At 45.2% G+C, this 20,334-nt stretch overlaps 1 protein-coding gene and 1 long non-coding RNA gene across 5 annotated transcripts in view; one reads left to right on the forward strand and one right to left on the reverse strand.

The window, feature by feature from the left end:
- Window positions 1-20,334, forward strand: part of RORA (RAR related orphan receptor A) — a gene marked incomplete at its 5' end in the record, with an annotated part of 361,111 nt that overhangs the window by 12,194 nt on the left and 328,583 nt on the right. The window lies entirely within an intron of this gene.
- Window positions 1,978-18,914, reverse strand: LOC310693681. Of its 2 annotated transcripts, XR_014519320.1 has the most exons (5): window positions 18,776-18,914; window positions 13,566-13,643; window positions 10,092-10,164; window positions 4,359-4,459; window positions 1,978-2,125 (listed from the first exon to the last, which is right to left on the reverse strand). It is a non-coding gene; the product is annotated as an uncharacterized lncRNA (long non-coding RNA). The 2 variants fall into 2 exon arrangements; XR_014519321.1 differs by lacking the exons at window positions 1,978-2,125; window positions 4,359-4,459 and having other exon boundaries at window positions 9,999-10,164.

Raw genomic sequence — 20,334 nt, forward strand, 5'->3', positions numbered from 1 at the left:
TAAGCACCACAAACTACCTTACATATGAGTCAGTCCAGAACAACCATTTCCATTGCTAAATCAATGGAGACTAATAATGCAAGCTCCCACCCTGACTAGCCCAGGCAAAATTTTGGATTTTGGTGGCTGGTGCTTCTGCTGTTTCATAGCCCTGAGCTATGGAGTTGATTTTTCAGCTGCATTTTCTACCCTTTGGGGATTCATCAGCCATCAGGCTCAAACTGAAGCACAAAACTTCCAGGGGCTGCGTACAGACTCTGGAGGGCTGTCCTTGAGCAACTGCAATTGTTCAGTGGCAGAGGTGAGAAATGCCTTAAGAACAGGGGTCAGCAAACTTTTTCAGCAGGGGGCCGGTCCACTGTCCCTCAAACCTTGTGGGGGGCCGGACCTTATTTTGAAAAAAAATAATAAATTTGAATGAATTTCTATGCCCCACGAATAACCCAGAGATGCATTTTAAATAAAAGCACACATTCTACTCATGTAAAAACATGCTGATTCCGGGACTGTCCGCGGGCCGGATTTAGAAGGCGATTGGGTCGGATTCAGCCCCCGGGCTTTAGTTTGCCTACCCATGCTTAAGAGTTTTGTGAGCTCTTTGCTTGGCCCCACACCTTCTCCCTGCCCTTTCCTCTCTGTGTAAAACCCACTTCTTGTTTTACCCTTCTCTTTTAAATCCTACTTGTGTGAGTGCCACTCCTGTGAAAGAAAGGCCAACCCCTGTGTCCAACCCCTCAGCTTCAGCCCATTGTGTGGAGGGACGAGAAATTTCCCTGAAAGAATGCAAATGGTTAGGCATATTCTTGGAGTCATAAGGACTAGAATGTTACCACCAGCAGGCATGAGTTGGCTTTCTAGCTCTTTCTCTTTCTCAATGCTCCTGCTAAATTGCAGAATATGCAAGCAGCTCTGAATATATTCAGAATGCCTTTTGAAATAATACATTTTTCTACTTCGCTACATTGAGAGTGAATTTGAGAGTCACTGGAACCTTCTGCTTCTTATCATTCCTGCCTCGACCGCCACGTCTCCCCGTGGTGGCCCAGTTGTTCCACTTCTGCTCTGCTGATGTGGCCCTTTGCTGGTTACCATCATTTTTACTCCTTTGAATGTTTTGCTCCCTGATTATGAGCAAAAGGCTGCTCCCGCCCCCTTCTTCTTCCCTAGCACGAGTTGAACTTCTTGATAGCGTAACAAATTTTAGCTTAGCTTGCTACTATTCTAATGAGCTTCCTTCTGGCTAGATAAAAAAAAAAATTAAGCTGCAGCCTTGCTGGAAAAGATTCCTGCACACGGATTTGACAACTAAGTTTAGCCGATTGTTAAAAAGCAAGCTATGATTATGGGCTGGCAGCCTGTGCTACCAGTTCTGAATTTTAAAGAAGCAGAGATCTAATGCTTATTGGCAAAACAATCCCCGCTCGAAACAATATGTTTCAGAAAGGGGGGGGGGCAGCCTGAGCAGCTTTGGCATTTTTGCCAAGAGGGTGGGGGGGGGGAGAGAGCACATGCCTGTTTTTCAAGCTGCTTCGGCTCCCCCTAGAGAAAAGCATCTCTACTTCCATCCTTTAGGGACCAGGTAATAAAGTCCCTCTGGAATGATCTGCCCTTTCTTTGGAAATGAAATGCATTGCTCCAAAAATGTCTCTTCAGCAACCCTTTTATGGATTCTGATGTAGATTATTCTCTTAGCTGCTCAAATATTTGTTGAATATTTGATAACTTTCTTGGGCATGCCATGCTTTTTATTTTGTTTTCATAAGACCATGAGACGAGCCTGCTAGATCAGACCAGTGACCCACCCAAGCAGATGCAGCACCCAAAGACAAGAGCCCTCTGCAGTGGCGTAGCGTGGGTTGTCAGCACCCGGGGCAAGGCAAGTAATTTGTGCCCCCTAACCAGTGGATTTGCGCCCCCTAATCCACAGCCCTAATCCACGGCCCTCCCTGCACCCCCCACGCTACGCCACTGGCCCTCTGTCTTCCCGTGGGTCCCAGCAACTGGTACTGTAGCCAGGACTCAGAAGCATTGCTGCTGCCTCTTGTGGAGGCCCAGGACGGCCCCCATGGAGAATGGGAATGGATAGACTTATCCTCCATGAATCTGTCCAGTCCATCACTGCGTCCTGTGGGAGAGAGTTCCACAGTTTAACTATGCACAGCATGAAGAAGTACTTTCTTGTGTCTATCCTAAGTCTTTCAACACTGGATGTTCATGAGTTCTTGTGTAATGAGAAAGGGAGACAAACTTTTCTCTGTCCATTTCTCCGTGCCATGCTTAATTTTATAAACTTCTGGTATAGTACCTCATCCTTGTCTTTTTTAAAAACTAAAAAAAGTCCCAAATGCTGCAGCCTTTTCTCATAGGAGAGTCACTCCATCCCTTCATCATTCTATATAATATAACATAATATAGATGCATATAATATAATTATAAAATCTCTCTCTTTCTCATGATGCTTGATTTTGGGTCTGTCAAATGAATCTGATGATCCAGGATCAATTTGAATCAGAGCAAGAAATGCTGTGAAATCTGGAGCACTCTGATTTTGATTTAAAAAAGAAATCACATTTGATAAAATTTGACTGGAAAAAACTGCATTTGTGTGTGCGTGTATTTGGCATATATGTTTCAACTCTGCCGTTGCCCAAATGGCTGTTGCATTCACTGTTTTTGTATGAATGCTTCTGATATCAGATTGAATCTGCAACATGGGGTTTGTAGTATCTCATAATAAAAATATTGTGGCATTTGCAACAACATGTGTGCTTTAAAATATCAGAACACAGCCAAAAAAATATAGAAGAAGCATTGCTGCAGCATGAAAGTGTGGAAATCCTTCCAAAGGAGCATGCAATAGATTTGACTTGAGCCTTCTGGATTCTAGCAATGCTGCCAGAATAATACTTGGAACAGACAGAAAAGCACTAGTTGAATCAAATTCCTTGGCACTGCATTTGAAGCAAGCTGCATTTTTCCAGGTTAGATTTCTTGGATGGCACTGTATTTAAATTCTCCTCCCCCATCTATGGAGAACACCATAAACATTAGAGTTCTTAACAGGAAGTTTTAAAATTGCCCCATGAGACAGTGTGGCTTCTATGGTTTGGCAAGCAGCAGAACGTCCCCTGTTACAGTTTTAAACAGCCAAGTAACTTTTTGCTGGATGCCTTTGCAGACTATTAGTACATATTTAGGATTATTGAACAGTACAGCCTCTCTTGTACTCTACCATTACAGGATGCAGGTGGAAAGTTGTAGGTCTGAATACTCCCATATGAAGCAAAAATCCCTGAACACAGACATAACCTGAGGGGAGAGAAGCGTAAGCCTGACCCCTTTCCCTGACATGCTAGCTTTCTACAGGCACCTGAAGTTCTACAATATTGAAGATTCAATAGAATCAATATTCTATGATTCTATGAGCCACTCCACTTCCAGTCCTTCAGTGGTCCTAACCATGATGGCTACATACTCTCCAGCACAAAGCAGTCCAAATCCAGGATACCATCTTCCATATCCCACACAAGATTGCAGACATGAAAAAATGCTTCTTGGGGCATGGTGCGCAAAAACACACATTTTGGGGCACTGCACAAGATTGTAGACCTGGAAAAAAGCACGTGGTGGGGTTTTTTTGGGGTGTGTGTGTGAGATGTCTGCTCGAAATTGCACGAGAGCAAGGTGCCCCAAATGGCTGCTTTACTCTCACAGGAAAAAATGGCATGTCCCGGTTTTGAGAGTTGGCAGTTGGCAGATATGTGGCTCTGTTTTACCTCCACTGTCGGAGGCAGTGAACTTCTGAATACTAGTTTCTGGGAATCACATAGGCATTTGGTTGGCCACTATGAGAACAGGAGGCTGAACTAGATGGGTCATTGGCCTGATCCAGCCCAGCTCTTCTTCTGGAATCATAGAATTGTTGAGTTGGAAGGGACACCAAGAGTCATCTAGTCCAACCCTCTGCAGTGCAGGAAGCACACCTTATCTTCTCACTGTTTGGGGAGGGGGGAAGGCTTGACCACTCAGTTCTGCTACCAGTGCCCATTTAGGCAAAACCACCACCAGGGCATGATCACCCTCACAGCATTTGAGTCAGCCAGAGTCATTTCTGGGCTGGGACCACTTTCCCGCTCCTCCAGTTCACCTCTGTCTCGCTGCTTCCCTTCCCTTCCCATAGCATCAGTGACAGCAGGCCCTGTGGAAGCTCAATGATATTGCCTGCTCTTTATCCTTCCACAAGGTTCATGGAAGCAAAGCAGCTGCAGCATTTTCACTTCTGCAGATGGGCAAGCCTGCCAGCCTGCCAGGATCCGCCATGGAGGAGCCAGAGACATCTGTGATAGTGAGTGAATTACCTCGCCAGGTCTGACCCCCACAGTGCTGCTGTTTGGGAGCAGAAGCTTTCATGTGAATGGTGTTGAGCTTTCTCCTCTTGCTTGGTGTATGTTCTCTTTCTCTGGAACAATGAAAAAGGAAATCAGCCGTAGGGGTGTATTTGAAGATGCAATGCCAAGCAACGGTTTTATGCTACTCCTATGATTTGCAGGGATACAGGGTTGGACAAAAGAATGCTGAGAATTCCAAGCAGATTGTAACTCTATAGAGGAATAAATTCTGTGCATGTAGCAAAGTTCCATTTTCAGTGCCCAGCAACGTCATGTAGGGTTGAGGATGTCCCCTTGCATAAAATCAGCAGTTCAAAAAATACATTATTTTTAAAAGAAAAATTGCCCATTAAAATGCATATCAATCTTATTTTTAAAAATCTATTTTAAAATTTTGTATACAGTGGTACCTTAGTTTACGAACTGAATCCGTTCCGGAAGTCCACTCTTAAACCGAAACCGTTCTTAAACCGAGGCGTGCTTTCCCTAATGAGGCCTCCCGCTGCCAGTGCCTTTTTACCGTTCGGATTCTGTTCTTAGACCGAGGTAAAGTTCTCAAACCAGGACACTACTTCCGGTTTTGCGGAGTCCGTAAACTGAATCGTTCATAAACAGGACTGTTCTTTAACCAAGGTACCACTGTATTGCTTTATTGTCAAAACCTCTAAGCAGTTCCTATTTTTTTTAGGTCAACTTGCTTTCGTCTTCTGAATTTTATTGAAAATCTTGGTGTGTACCGTATTTTATGATTTGTGTAAACTGATTAGCAGTTTCTAATAAATTTTAAAATTGAGAGAGAGAAAGTCCCTTTGCCTGAAATCTTGGAGAGCTGCTGCCAGTCTGTGTTGACGCTACTGAGTTTGATGGACCAATAGTCTGACTGGGCGGGGGGGGGCAGGACATGGTTGAGGTATATAATGTCATGCCTGGTGTGCATAAAGATGACCAAGAGGAGTCTTTCTCCTTCTTTCATAATACTGGAACCTGGTGGAGTCATCCTTCAAAGCTGAGTGTTTAGGAAAGGCTAATGGAAGAACTTGTTCACACAACACATCTTCAGCCTTTGGAACTCACTGCCACAAGCCGTGGTGCTGGCCACCAACCTGGGCAGCTATTAGAGGGATTAGACAAAGCCATGGAGGATAAAGCTATCAGCAGCTAGCCGTCATGATGGCCGTGTAGTGCCTCGAGGATCAGAGGCAACATGCCTCTGAATGTCAGTTGCAAGGGGAGGCAAGCAGGGAGAGTGCTGTTGTGCTCTGGTCGTGTTTCCATTTATTTATTTATTTCATAAAATTTACACCGACACGGATATTCAGATGAAGGGGTCATATGTGCCTAATAATAATAATAATAATAATAATAATAATACTGGAAGACTGTAGGAATTATCTAATATTAAAGGTCTGGAGAAAGAGATTTAATTCATCTTTAAGTGTTGCCTTTCTCGTGAGAGGCTCTGGCAGATGGCTGATTCAAAGTGCGTTTACCTTGAGCTCAGTTGCATTAGACTGACAGCTTTTTATAGTCAATTGGATAAGGCAGCAGCCGTCAGAATGGGAGCAGCAGTGTGGGGACAGATAATGGGGGCCCTGAAATGATGATCCGAATGTGAGCTCAGTCCATGACGTGCTTCCAGTTTAGCTTGTTGTGAAGGCAAGTAGTTACACGCATGCACGCACGCACACACACACACACACACACGCACACGCACACACACACACCATGGGAGATTTTGGGCATTTTGTGGTATGCTTGTTGGACGCATATGTCAGGTGAGCAGGCAAGCACCTACACCCATTCACCTTTCTTTGGCCTGGGGCCCCATTCACCCTTGTCCATCCCTGCAGGGCCCCATATTGCCAGTGGTGGGCATGGCCGGAGGTGGGCACAGCCAACCTGCCCTCTTACATGTGTGCGTGCACACATGCCCAGAGGCACACAGCCCTCCTCTTTAGATGGTGTGTGCAGATCAGCTCGGGCAATTGAGTTATCAGCCTGCTGGCCAGATGCACCCACCCCAGTGCTGTGTCTGCTTTACCTTTCTCCTCGGTGCCCGATTCTGCGCCATGAAACTTTCTGTCCCAAGGCATCATGCTGTTAAGTGCAGCTAGGTAGCTATTTTGTAAGCACTGGGCTCTGTATCCTCTTACTTTGAAATGTGGCAAGCTAGCCGTCCTGCTGTGTTTAGGCCCTGCCCCCTTGCCCATTCCAGTGAAGGAAGCCCTAGGCGTCTGTCCCAAAGGCAGAAGAACACTGAAAGCTGCTTTGCTGGGGCTCCATCCAGCTCAGTATCTAGCTCAGTATTGCCAACAGGGCAGGGGGTTTCCAGGGTTCCAGGCAGGGAACACTTGCAGAGCTTTCTGGGATTGAACCTGAGAACTTCTGCAGGCCAAGCAGGTGCTCTGGTGCCGAGCTACGGCACCAAAAGAGTTAATACCGAGATTTTTGATTTTTTTTTTTTAAGCTCCCAATAGCCAGGCTGAATCTCACCCTAACATGAAGGGCTAGAAGCAGGAGCAAGGTGCCTTTAAATCTCACAGATCACTTGACAGAGACACATCTTTGGCAAGAGGCCTCATGTCCTAAACCTGCAGAGTTAAATTTACCCAGCCTGACAACTGTATACTGAGGGTTGAGTTACATAACAGCAGTTGCTGTGTTTCACATTGCACTAATCCTAAAACAGAGATAATGCAGACCCTGCAAAACTGAATCTTTGCTGTGTGCGGAAGCTGGTGTGCTGACAGGACTTACTCTTTCCTATATGTACGTTCAAGTTGCTGCTTCTTTATGTTCTGCCATTTGGGCCACCTGCTAGCTTCTGAATATTTGAATTATAGGCCTGCAAGTCAACAGCACGGAGCTGCTGTGATCTAGTGGGTGGGGAGCTGGACTAGGAGCAGGGAGTCCTGGGTTCAAGTTCTGTCCTTGGACCAGTTACTCCCTCCTAGCTTTAACCCACCTCACAGGATTGTTGTGAGAATTACAATCCCGGGGTGGGGAAGAACCATGTTCAACACCTTGAGCCTTGAAGAAGAGTGGGGTTAAAATGCAATTAGTAACCCAAGAAATATCTCAGGCCTGGCAGGTGGATGTTAGTGCAAGGCAAGAACTGTGATACTGAAACCATTTATCAGCAGTAACTTTGGGGTTCCACTTAAAACCCACAGCTACTCTTCCTCCCACTGACCCTTAGGTTTTGTGATCAACTGGACTGCCAGTAGCAGATTGAGCTTCCACCCAGAGAACGTCCATGATTAAACCATCGGTGGCTGTCAACCCAACATTTAAGTATCACTGGTCTGTAGGCAATGGCCATGTATATCCTCAAGTGTTTTATCTTGAAAAGCTATATTTGTAGTGGGTGGGTGGGTGGGGGGACATTTCTCACTTGCATGAAAACAAAAAAGCCACAATGGCCTGAGGTCTCCCGCGTCATCTCCTGATCACGGATCTTTTCATGAGTAACATTATGGCTCAACTTTTTGTAGCCCTGCTGAGAATATGTCCAAGGAGGCAGCCTGGTGCTTTTCCTAAGCAGTTGTGTTTCACTTTTGCACATGTGGAAATTTGGGCATTGTGTTTCCCCCCTTGGAGTGCCCCCCCCCCATGGTCGGGGAAGATGGGAGTTGGAGCCTGACAACATCTTGGCTGCAGGGGGAGAGTGTCAGTGCTCTGTTGACTCAGTGCCAAAACACCAGGACAAAGGAATGGCTGCCCGAGATCTAATCCAGCCTCCTGCATCTGACAGTTGTTAGCATTGCATGCTTCAGAAGGAAGAGTGAGAGGACCAGCAGGAGGCAGATGTCAGAACACCTTCTGCTAATCCTGAATAGTTGCTGTAGCTTCTGAAGACATGGCTTTCTCTGACCTTTCTGTGTAGGCAAGATTAAAGAAATTTTGATACTCCCCTCCCTACCCCCAAAAAAGGATTGAATCTGAGAGTGGAGAGATTTCCCCAAAATTGCTCTAAAATTTGTTCTGTTCTCTGTGCAGAGACTCTACTTGTTTGTGAATCTTCCTTAAACCTTTGTCTCCTGCCTTTGATTATTGGAGAGTATAAAGCAGAAAACGGATTTTTCTTTTTGCATGTTTATTTTTGTTGGTCTCAACAGTGGCTCCCACTCTGGGCATTTTGGGGCAGATGTAGTCAATGCTGCTGACATTCCTCTTTGCTACTCCTATTTGCCCTCACTGTCCTCCGCAGCCATTTTGTCTGATTGGTTATAGTGACTCAAGCAATTTTTGCCTATGATGTTAAACCTAGTGTCTGATGTGATGTTTTCACAGATGGCTAAAGGGAGTCACATAAGAGGCCACAGCCAACTGGGTTCAGTGGCAGTCTGGGCAACTAAGGCCAAGGTGAGTGAGGGCAAAGGACGTGGTAAGGAAATGACATTTTGCAGGAGCCACAGACAAGGGAACACAAAAGTGTTTTGAGTAGCATTTAAACCATTTGGATGCTTGGAGAGAAGGGTATTTCCCCCCAGGATTTCCCAAAATTAGTCAATATTCCTCCCAGTAAAGAGAGCCTAGTTAATCTAGGTATTCTTGCCTACAGATTAACTAAGCAGCACCAACTATCAATGCTCATAGGCTGTTAACTGTGTGTGCTAAGGAGAAGTTAAAATCTTTTCCTCCTGCTCCCCAAAGAAACAGCAGGCAGACAATTGCTTGTTAGCAATGCTCGAACCACCAGCAGCAGCACTGTGTCAACCTGCTCAAGATGGTTTATAGGGGAATAAATGGCTAATTGGAGTCTCACTCAAACAAGACAAGCAGGACTGAGTCTGAAGAAACTATTAAGCCTATGCTTCTGTGCCCAAAGGTACTTGTTCTTGTTGGTACATTTATATATATAGAAAAAGATAATTTCCTAGGTACCAATATCCAAGTTTGGGACAAGTTCTCTTTGATGAGAGAACCTCAGCGGAGATTTAAAATCACAAAGTATCAGCAAAGTAAAGCGTAGAAATATAGGTTTAGACTTTTAAAACATGCCCTTCCAAGTTCCTTAAAAGTTTACCTCTTCCCCCAGCATAGGAAAAGACCGCAGGTTTGGTAAAATGGTTTACTTACAAATTCTTCAAAGGTCTGGTTCATGTGCTTTTCCATACATCAGTCAGAAAAGCTGCATAGGCAGTAAAATGTAGTTTACTTACAAAGTGGTAGAAGTTCCTAGATTATTGGTATAGGAACTCAACAGTTCCTGATGAGAGCCATATGGCTGAGCCGCAGCAACCAGTGCAAACTACTTCACACGCTGAGCTTCTCAAGTAGACTGGGTACAACAGTAACTTGATGACTCATTTTCTCCCAAGGTAAAGTGACATAGCTAAGCCTAGCAGGACACATTACTCTATGGTCCTAACCTCTTCATTCATTTAGACTTAAGCATGCTGGTTATATGAGGCTGGTTATCGCACAGTACTGTCAGTGTTGTTGTTGTTGTTGCTTTAAAGTGTTGGTTCATGTGCCAAGGCATCATTTAAGCATCGGGGGGGGGGGGGGGCAGGCCTATCACATGGGCTATTAAATTACTCATAATTGGGTGCAACTTTTACTAATCTGGTTGGACACTGTGAGAACTGGATGCTGGAAAAAATAATTTTCTGATTATTTTCCCTTGGTGTTGGAAGCTGTCACCATGTTTGGGTTTCAGAGGATGACAGCCATGCAGCTGATGAGCCAATAACTCACTCTGTGCGTTTGCTTGAAGAAATGTCTGCTGATGACAGGATTCAAGCTTCTTTCTCCACCCCAGTTCTTAGAGCTGAAACAGAGGAGAGGTGAGCTGCCTAGGAGGAATCTGTTGCGGGCCATACCTTTAAAGAATATAAGATGAGCCTGCTGGATCAGGCAAAAGAGGACCCATCTCATCCAGGATCCTGCTTCCACATTGGCCAACCAGGTGCTTGTAGGAAACTGACAAGCAGGACCCAAGCAAAGAGCCCTTTTCCCTCCTGCTGTCTCAAGCAACTGGTGTTCAGAAGCATTGCTGTATCCAGCCATGGAGACAGAGCATAGCCATCATGGTCGCCTTATCCTACATGAATATGTCCAATCCATCCAAGTTGGTGGTCCTCACTGCCTCCTGTGGGAATGAGTTCCATAGTTTAACTATGGGCTGCATGAAGACGGACTTTGTTCACTGCATGTTGGGTCTGGGAGGGAGGCGTTTATCCTTGATCTAGGAGGGCATAGCTCAGTGATCAAGACTTTTCCTTCAGAGAGCCCAGCCTTAACCCGTGACACTTCCAGTCAAGCAAAGGATCAGGTAGCCCAGCCTTTGTCAAGGCAGCCCTCCAGTTCTTATTGGACTACAACTCCCATCAGCCCCTGCCACTATAACCAATGGTAATAGAATAACAGGATCATGGAATTGTAGAGCTTGAAGGGACACTAAGGGTCATCTAGTCCAACCCCCTGCAATGCAGGAATCTCAGCTAAATTACCGTATTTTTCGCTCTATAACACGCACCCGACCATAACACGCATGTAGTTTTTAGAGGAGGAAAATCTGTAGGCATGCCACCCGTAGGCATTTCCTCCATAACACGCACAGACATTTCCCCTTACTTTCTAGGAGGAAAAAAGTGAGTGTTATGGTGCAAAAAATACGGTATCCATGACAGATGGTCATTCAACCTCGGCTTTAAAACCTCCAAGGAAGGAGAGCCAATAACCTTCTGAGGTAGACCATTCCACTAACCAACAGCTCTTACTGTCAGAAAGTTTTTCCTGATGACGAGTCAAAATCTCCTTTCTTGTAACTTGAAACCATTGGTTTGAGTCCCTTGCTCCAGAGTAGGAGTAAACAAGCTTGCTGTATCCTCCACGTGACATCCCTTAAGATATTTGAAGATGGCTATCATACCTCCTCTCAATCTCCACTTTTCTAGGCTACACATACCCAGCTCCTTCAAGCGCTCCTTGCATGACTTAGTTTCCAGACCCTTAATCATCTTGGTTGCCCTTCTCTGTACACGTTCCAGCTTGTCAACATCCTTCTTAAATTGTGGTGTTCAGAAGTGGACACAGTATTCCAGGTGTGATCTGACCAAGACATAATAGAGTGGTACTCTTACTTCCCTTGATCTGGACACTACTGCTGATGCAGCCTAGAACAGCATTAGCTTTTTGTTGTTGCTGCACCACACTACTGACTCGTTCACCTTGTGGTCCACCAAGACCCCTAGATCCTTTTAACAAGTGCTGTAAGTAATCAAGGTGACCCCCATCTTATATTTGTGCATCTGGTTCTTCCTGCCTAAGTGCAGAACCTTAAATTTGTTGCTATTGAGATTGATTTTGTTAGCTTGTGCCCAACTCTCCAATCTGTTAAGGTCATTCTGAATTGTGATTCTGCCTTCTGCAGCCTTACTGTAGCTACCCCTCCTAGTTTGTTGTTATCTGCAAATTTAACGAGAACCCCCTCCATTTCTTCATCCAAATTGTTTATAAAGATGTTGAACAACAGTGAGACCAAGACAGGATGATGAGGAACCATTAATGAGTACTCTTTGGGTCCGGTCCATCAACCAGCTACAAATCCACCTAACAGTTACCTTGTTCAACCCACATTTTACCAGCTTCCTCACAAAAATATCATACCCTCCTAGTTTGTTGTCATCTGCAAACTAGATGAGCACCCCCTTAATAGGTACCCTTTGCGTCCAGTCTGTCAACCAGCTACAAAGCCATCTAACAGTTAACTGACATTTTACCAGCTTCTTTATAAGCTTCATCATCAGTTTCCTCACAATAATGTCATGGGGGACTTTGTCAAAAGCCTCACTGAAATCAAGATACACTATGTCCACAGCATCCCCCTGATCCACCAAATTGGTAGTTCCAACAAAAAAAGAAATGTGATGAGTCCGGCATGACTTATTTTTGAGAAACCCATGCTGGGTCTTAGTAATCACAGTATCCTTTTCTAAATGCTCGCAGACTGACTGTTGAATTCTAGGACCTGTTCTAGGACCTGGGTCTTCTCCCCCCCCCCCCACTTTGAAGATGGGGAAAACATTTGCCCGCCTCCAGTCTGTAGAGACCTCACCTGGTCTCCAAGAATTCTCAAAGATTGTAGACAAAGGCTCTGAAATTTCATACGCAAGCTCCTTTAGTACCCTTGGATGCAGCTCATCGGGCCCTGGAGATCTGAATTCATTTAAAGTAGCTAGGCGTTCCCTTCCTACCTCTTTTCCTATCTTGAGCTGCAGCTCCTCCTTACATCATTTATTCTGTTATCACCAGGTTGGGCATCACTTTCCTTTTGGGTGAAGACAGAGGCAAAGTAGGTGTTGAGTAATTCCGCCTTCTCTCTGTCACCCAATAGCATTTCTCCATCGTCTCTTCCAACATGTATAATTGAACACAGCAGCACATGTATAATTGAGCATGTGGAGTAAATATGCTGCTTGATTTGTTCAACTGGAACACTTCAATTTATGAAAGGGGAAGTGCAGTGGGAGTGGGGGGAGGAAAGGCAATTCTACTCGATACAGAAGGGATTAAAAGTATGAAAGTAACATCTGCAACCCAATGTCTCAGTAGGGGGCTACTGTCCAGCCAGACAGTTCTGCCCCCTTCCTGGACATTCCATTCCATAGCGCTCTCTCTCTCTCTCTCTCTCTCCATTCCATATGGATTGGCCCTCTGAGAATCAGGTTCACTACCAATATGTGGGATGCTTTCCTGACCAATAGCTGTGTTGCAACAGAAGGTAGGAAGAGGCCTGCAGGATTAGTCCAAAGGTCCATCTGAGGCTATCAATGGCTACTAGCCAGGCCCTGTCCTGCCACCACGGTGGTTTCCCATTAAGGCATCCAGCTGGCTACTGGGATCATTGGCCTGATCAGCAGACTCTTACATTCTTAGCTCCCCCCGCTTCCTTCAAGGAGCTCAGGACAGGGTGTACACATTATTATTCCTCCCCAAGTTTTATCCTTATGTCCAGTCTCAGAGGTAAGTGAGGCTGATATAGATTTAGATGATATTGAAATAGATGAGTGTGTCTGTGTATGCCTGCACTCACCCACTGACCTTCGCAGCCAGCTTTGAATCCCAGTGAGAGTCCAGCACACCGACTGCTTCACCACACCAGCAACCAGTCATGTTAGGCAAATGAAGCTTCCATGTATTGGGGTAGTCTACCTCTGAGGTTCTTACCTAGTCCAGCTTCCTTTTTTCACAGTGAACTCAGGTTCAGTGAGTGACCTTGGGCCAGTCACTGCCTCTCAGCATAACCTTTCTCATAGTGTGAGAATAAAATGGGGGAGAGAGAAAACCTGGTGAGATATAAAATCTATCATCTATCTATCTGTCTATCTGTCTGTCTATCTATCTATCTATCATCTATCTATCTATCTATCTATCTATCTATCTATCTATCTATCATCTCTATCTATCTATCATCTATCTATATCTATTCTAATCTATCTATCTTTCTCATTTTTTGTCAGATCATTTTTATAAACAAGTAACTATTTCACCTAGGGATGTGGGTGGCGCTGTGGGTAAAACCTCAGTGCCTAGGACTTGCTGATCGCAAGGTCAGCGGTTCGAATCCCTGCGGCGGGGTGAGCTCCTGTCGTTCGGTCCCTGCTCCTGCCCACCTTGCAGTTTGAAAGCACCCTGAAGTGCAAGTAGATAAATAGGTGCCACTCCAGCGGGAAGGTAAACGGCGTTTCCGTGTGCTGCGCTGGTGCTGGCTCGCCAGTTGCAGCTTTGTCACGCTGGCCACGTGACCTGGAAGTGTCTTCGGACGGCGCCAGCTCACAGCCTCTTGAGCGAGATGAGCACGCAACCCTAGAGTCGGACACGACTGGCCCGCGCGGGCAGGGGTACCTTTACCTTTACCTTAACTATTTCACCTGGTGAAGGTATTACACCCAGCTTGAAATGCACTAGATTGCATGATGATGTTGCATCCAATGATGTCATGCTCAAAGTTTACCCATCAAATTCAATGGTCATGGCTCAACAAGTTCATTGATACAAATAGGTCTACTCTACATTCCTTTCTTTTTTATGGCTTCCTAGTAAGGTAAGGGCCAGATATCTTACAACAGTCGTTTCCGTTTCATTTCATTCGTTTATTTATTTTTAAGAAAAATATTATCCTTCCTATTTTTCAGAAGATGTTCAAGGCAGCTAATAGTAATAATTAAAAAATGACAGTGATAAAATATAAAACCACCCAGAGTTCAACCAAATAGTAAATCAAAATAATGAATAATGAACTACACAACGAGTACATAGCAGCCATCAGAATTAAGACATCGAAGTACAAAAAAAGGAAACATTGAAGCTTTACATAAACAGTGGCGTTACAAATGTCTAGTCTTACCTCCAAAGGCAGGAAAGAGATCCATTGCTCATGTTACTTGAAATAAACTGGCTTCATGAGAGCCTTAGACAGGCGAGTGCTCATGTTGGGATCAGACATTTGGTTAACAATTCAGCTGCAAAACTTCCTCTAGCTCAGTGGTACACTTGCTCAGATCCCATTCATTTCTATGGAACTTAGGAACATCAGAAACTGCCTTGATCCTGAATCAGATCACTAGCTCAGTATTGTCTACCCTGGCTGGCAGTGGCTCTCCAGGTTTCGGCAGGGAGATGCTGAGGATTGAAGCTGGGACCTTCTGCATGCAAAGCAGGCACTCTTAACACTGAGCCAGGATCATTCCCTGGAGTTCTTGCATGGAAGATGTTTCCCACTGGGCTGGGCTATTTGCAGTGCAACACAGTTCTGTGATGGTGATCTCCCAGAACTGTTTTATAGCTGACAGCATCCATTGCATGCAGAATCCACATTTTTTTTTAAAAAAAGTGTTCTGAATACTGATGCCTTGTATCTTTTCTCTCTTGCTTGGTGTCCTTTTAATTATGAGTTGTCGTCCTCGCTATCTGCAGATTCTGGTGTGTCTTGCTGGGCATTTATTTATGTCTTGAGTTGAAACTCATTTGTACCTTAGCCTTTCTGTGCAAATAATTTTATAAATGCAGGGAAATGGGGTGATTGGGATATGGCCGTTAACATGATCAGTAGTTTTTCATAGCAGGTGAGCTTGAGGATTTGGGAAGCAAATTAGAAATGGCCTTGCATTTTGAAGGTCTCTCATGCTTAAGATCTAGAACCTGAACAACTGCCTTAAAACTTGGGCTGGGGTGTTGCAGCATTCATGTCAAATTGTGATAAATCTGCATGCTTCAGGATGGGCGTTGAGAGTTAGGTCAGAGATGGGTAACCTGCAGCCCTCCAGTGATGATGGGAATTGGAGTCCAACCACAACAGCCCTGCCAAAGGGCTCAGGCCTTATCTACACTTATCCCTTAGCTCTTTCCAGCATGGCCCACAATTTAAAGCTCCATTTCCGAGTTCCCCTCTTCTTTAGTCTGGGCGCGTCCCCTGTGAAAACCAGCTCTTTAAAGCTCAGTTGGAGGAAACATCAATCAGCAGGAACCCTCTGATTCAGTTTTCACAAGCGTGTTTTTGCAGGAAAAGCTCTGGAGAGGGGAGGGGGAACTGCTTGGACAGGGAGCGTTAAAGCACAGGCCTCCGTCTGGAAAGAAAAGGTAAAAAGCAAGTGTGTAAGCATAGATTCAGATGAACCTATGCATCACGGTGTGTGTGTGTGTGTGTGTGTGTGTGTGTGTGTCTGGTCCTGAAGAGAACTGGAGTCCAATGACAATCTGGAGGGCCACATGCTTCCCATTGCTGGGTGAGGCCATTACTATAGAGAGCTCCGGCTTAAAACACTCTTATCTCCCAATAGTGATAGAAATGAAACTGAATCAGAGCAGTATTGGGGAATGAGCAGGCTATCTGGCTAACGTTAAAAAAGAAAGCTGTGTGTTCTGTAGTTTAGCCAACCCTTCTGGATGATTCTAGAAACATGCAGACAGTGTCTGCATGACCCACCTGTTGAACTTCTACCCAATTATGCGCCCACAACTCAGAGGAACAATGATCTTCCATGCCAGCAAAAGCTTCCGAGAGCAACTGATGTTAAAGCCTTTATAATCTCTGCTAATTATTAACATTACTATCCTATTCCCTGCTCTTGATACAGCTTGTGTGGGGAATAGCAAGGTAATGATGATACGCAAATGGTGCAGTTTTGCATGCATGCGCTCGCCTGTGTGTCTGGTTTCCTAATTAAGCAAACATCCCTCTCAAACCTTTCTCAGGGGTTCCTTTTCTAATACCCCCCCCCGCCTCTGGTGGCGGGTGCAGCTGTAACACGGGCTCCATTCAAACCAGGGTTTGAAAATTTTAAGTGCCTTTTTAAAAAATGTTTTTAAAAAACATTTATATCTTGCCTTTCACTTCCACAATGGAACCCCAGAACTCATATAAATAGTATATCCCATATACTAATAGCAAATGGATTTGAGTCCTAGCATACATGCAGTTTTTGTTGTTGTTGTTGTTTTGCTGGGATATGTGTGTAAAATGGATGTCTAGGGAGTGGAGATGTAATGGAATGTGTGGAAACAAGCATGACAAGGCTGGCTAGAACCCTTGGAAAGGTGCATCTGAACAAAGCTGTTTTTAGATGATGTATAGAGGCATATATGGGACGCGGGTGGCGCTGTGGGTTAAACCACAGAGCCTAGAGCTTGCTGATCAGAAGGTTGGCGGTTCGAATCCCTGCGACGGGGTGAGCTCCCGTTGCTCGGTCCCTGCTCCTGCCAACCTAGCAGTTCGAAAGCAAAGTGCAAGTAGATAAATAGGTACCGCTCTGGCGGGAAGGTAAACGGTGTTTCCGTGCGTTGCTCTGGTTTGCCAGAAGCGGCTTAGTCATGCTGGCCACATGACCTGAAAGCTGTACGCCGGCTCCCTCGGCCAGTAAAGTAAGATGAGCACTGCAACCCCAGAGTCGATCATGACTGGACCTAATGGTCAGGGGTCCCCCCCTTTACCTTTATAGAGGCATAGGCAGAAGGGGCCACTTTGATCTCTTCCCGTAGTGAAGCATTCGGTAACCTTGGTGCCACTTCCATGAAGGCTCTCTGGCACTCACCAACTTCATCCCTAGTTGTGCTGGGGCATACCACCTCCAAGAGCCTGAAAAGTGCAGGAATTGGGGTCTGTAGTCAACACCTCATCACACAGAACAGATGCAGCCGTAGCAACCACCCCATCCTCTCTGGTGGTGCTGTCATTGAATGCCAGGTCAGTTCAAAAGAGATCTCTCACCCACAACTTGATGATGGATGGGGGCAGGTGTGGTGTAGCCAATGGTCCAAAACATTTAGAGGGGCACTGGGTTGCAGAAAGCTTACACAAACCCATGATTAAGCCAAACAAGGATAGGGAGAGGAGCTGGAGAGGAGATAAAGGAAGATCATCATTCCCAAATTTGGCTCTTGATTTGCAAAGTACAGCCATCAGGAGCCAGGATTATGCCTGTAAAGGCCCTCAGCTACTGCACAGAAGCTCTGCACCCCACTTTTTCCTCTGGAGCCCTAAAACATGCTATTGCAGCTCCTTTCCCGCTAACTCTGAAGCTAACAGTGGCAGAGGGCACTGTTTTTTATTGATCCTTTCCTCTTCAGCACCAACACACAGGAGCTGGATAGCTATTTTTAAAATACCTGTAATAATTTTTTCTTCAAAGTATAGACAAAAGGATGCTGGCTGTTTTCCCTCCTTGTGTTTTTTTTGAGGGGGGGTCTGTTTTGCAGTATATTGTTATTGCTGCAATTTGGCATCAATTGCTGCAATTTGAGGGGAGGGCGGGCAAGGAGCCCCCTCTTGGGCCGCTCGGCAGTCTTTGCAACCAGCCTGCTCCCGGATCGTTTTTTCGTTGTTTTTACACAGTCCATTTCTGTGTGCGCGCCGACCAATTTTCTGAAAGGAAATTGGCCGTTCTCTCTGTATTATATGTTTTAGCTGAGTTCAAACAGCCAAACACCTTCTGCTGGAATCCTCTGCTGAGTGCTGATATTCGATTTGAGTCCTGCAATGGTGATATCAGCTATTAGGCTAACTTGGGGTGGATGTGTGGATGAGTGTGTTTGTGTAGACGTGTTTAGATTCCCTTTCCATTCATTTTCAGATGCCTCCAAATGTGCTGGCTATAAATACCATGGTTTATAATAGTAGGTCAGAGAAAGGAGAGCACTTATCAACCCCACTGAACCTGAAAATGTCTCCCCCCCCTGGGTGGGGGGCAGCGGTTCTGGGCGACTGCGCTAGCATCTCTTTCCTTCCACCCCTTAGCTGCTCACTGAAGCTAAAATCCCTCGGCCCGCCGGGATACGCAATGGCAAATTACAGCCCCGACATTGTCCACAGCAGCAGCAGCAGCAGCCTCTATAGCTGTGGAAGCAAACAAAAGATGGTTGTGGCCGTGTGTGGAGCGTACCAGATTGGAAGTGATGTTTCCTGTCTACTGGGCCTTCTCTGAGCCGGCGAGGAATGAAATCAAAGGCGACGGGTTGCTTCCCTACAGCTCCAAAGAAGACTTTGTGGCTGAGATGTCTTCTTCCATCCCATTCCTCGAGACTGAATCCCTCCCCTGCTTGTCTTCTTCTTGTGGTCTTCTGTTCCCCAGGCACCTCCTGTGATGGAACACTTAGCGCACTCTCAGTGTCTCTCTCCCTAGTTTCCAGCTGCATTGGGTGTCTGTTGTCAGATGCTCAAGACTTTCCAGAACACATCACAATTGCGGGGGGGGGGGGGGAGCTGTATACATGTTGTTTTGTTTTGCTTTTATTTTAAAAAAACACTAAATGTACGGCAGGGGATAGTAAGTAAGTGATGACAGGGTGACATATTGACTGAAACCTCATGTAATGCCTTCTGAAAGAATATGCCTTTTGGTGAATATTTTCTCTTTAATTATTATTACTATTATTAATTTGTTGCCCTTCTTCTAGCAGATGGTAGGTAGGGTTTTTTTGGGGGGAGGGAGTTGTCTGAAATAATTAATATGTTTATTAAATAAGGTAGTGGAGTCCATTATCTAGCAAATCAATTATGTAAATGTGTCAAAAAGCATCAGAAGTTTAGCATTTTAACTGTTGCCAAACTAAATCCACTTTCCTAAATTATAGATGAAAGACGTGGGATTTCTCTTCTCCTTTCCATGTGATGTTGGGGCTTCAGTCTTCTTTCCCCTTCGAGTGTAACAGAAGAACAATTTTTACTAGTGGGCTGTGTGTGTGTCTTTGCACGAATCGGGGTATTCCTTACCTACCACGAAGATGCACGCCCCTTTATATACAGACCTTTATATGGATGGTAAACTGACAGGGTGAAGAGGGGAAAGGAAAGTGGCTGAAGTAAAATGCCTGGATGAGAAAATGAATTGCTGGCTGGTAAAGAGATTCATTCTCTTCATGTTTCAGTGTGAACCCGCCTCGTTTCCCCTTCCTGAACCAACAGGTGAACTGGGATGCAGCCACGCTCTGAATTAAGTACCGTATTTTTTCGCTCTATAAGACGCACCAGACCACAAGACGCACCTAGTTTTTGGAGGAGGAAAACAAGAAAAAAAATATTCTGAATCCCAGAAGCCAGAACAGCAAGAGGGATCGCTGCGCGGTGAAAGCAGCAAGCCCTCTTGCTGTTCTGGCTTCTGGGATAGCTGCACAGCCTGCATTCGCTCCATAAGACGCACACGCATTTCCCCTTGCTTTTTAGGAGGGAAAAAGTGAGCCTTATGGAGCAAAAAATACGGTATGTCTCCAAATTTTGCAGTGCAGTTGGTTCCCCATTCCCAAGGTTGTGTGCAAAAATGTGTGCACTGGTGAAAATGGTGAAAAGTCCAAAAGTGTGTGGAGAACATTGCATGCAAAACTGTGCATGCAGACAAAAAAGAAAAAAGGTGTGCAAAAATTTGTTTACAAAGAGAAATGGGCAAGAAAATGCAGTTGCATTTTGGGTTGCTTTTGTTTCATTAAATCGCAGACGGGGGGGAAT

The sequence above is a fragment of the Podarcis liolepis genome (genome assembly GCF_965112155.1).
Source record: "Podarcis liolepis genome assembly, chromosome: 14".
NCBI lineage: Eukaryota > Metazoa > Chordata > Lepidosauria > Squamata > Lacertidae > Podarcis > Podarcis liolepis.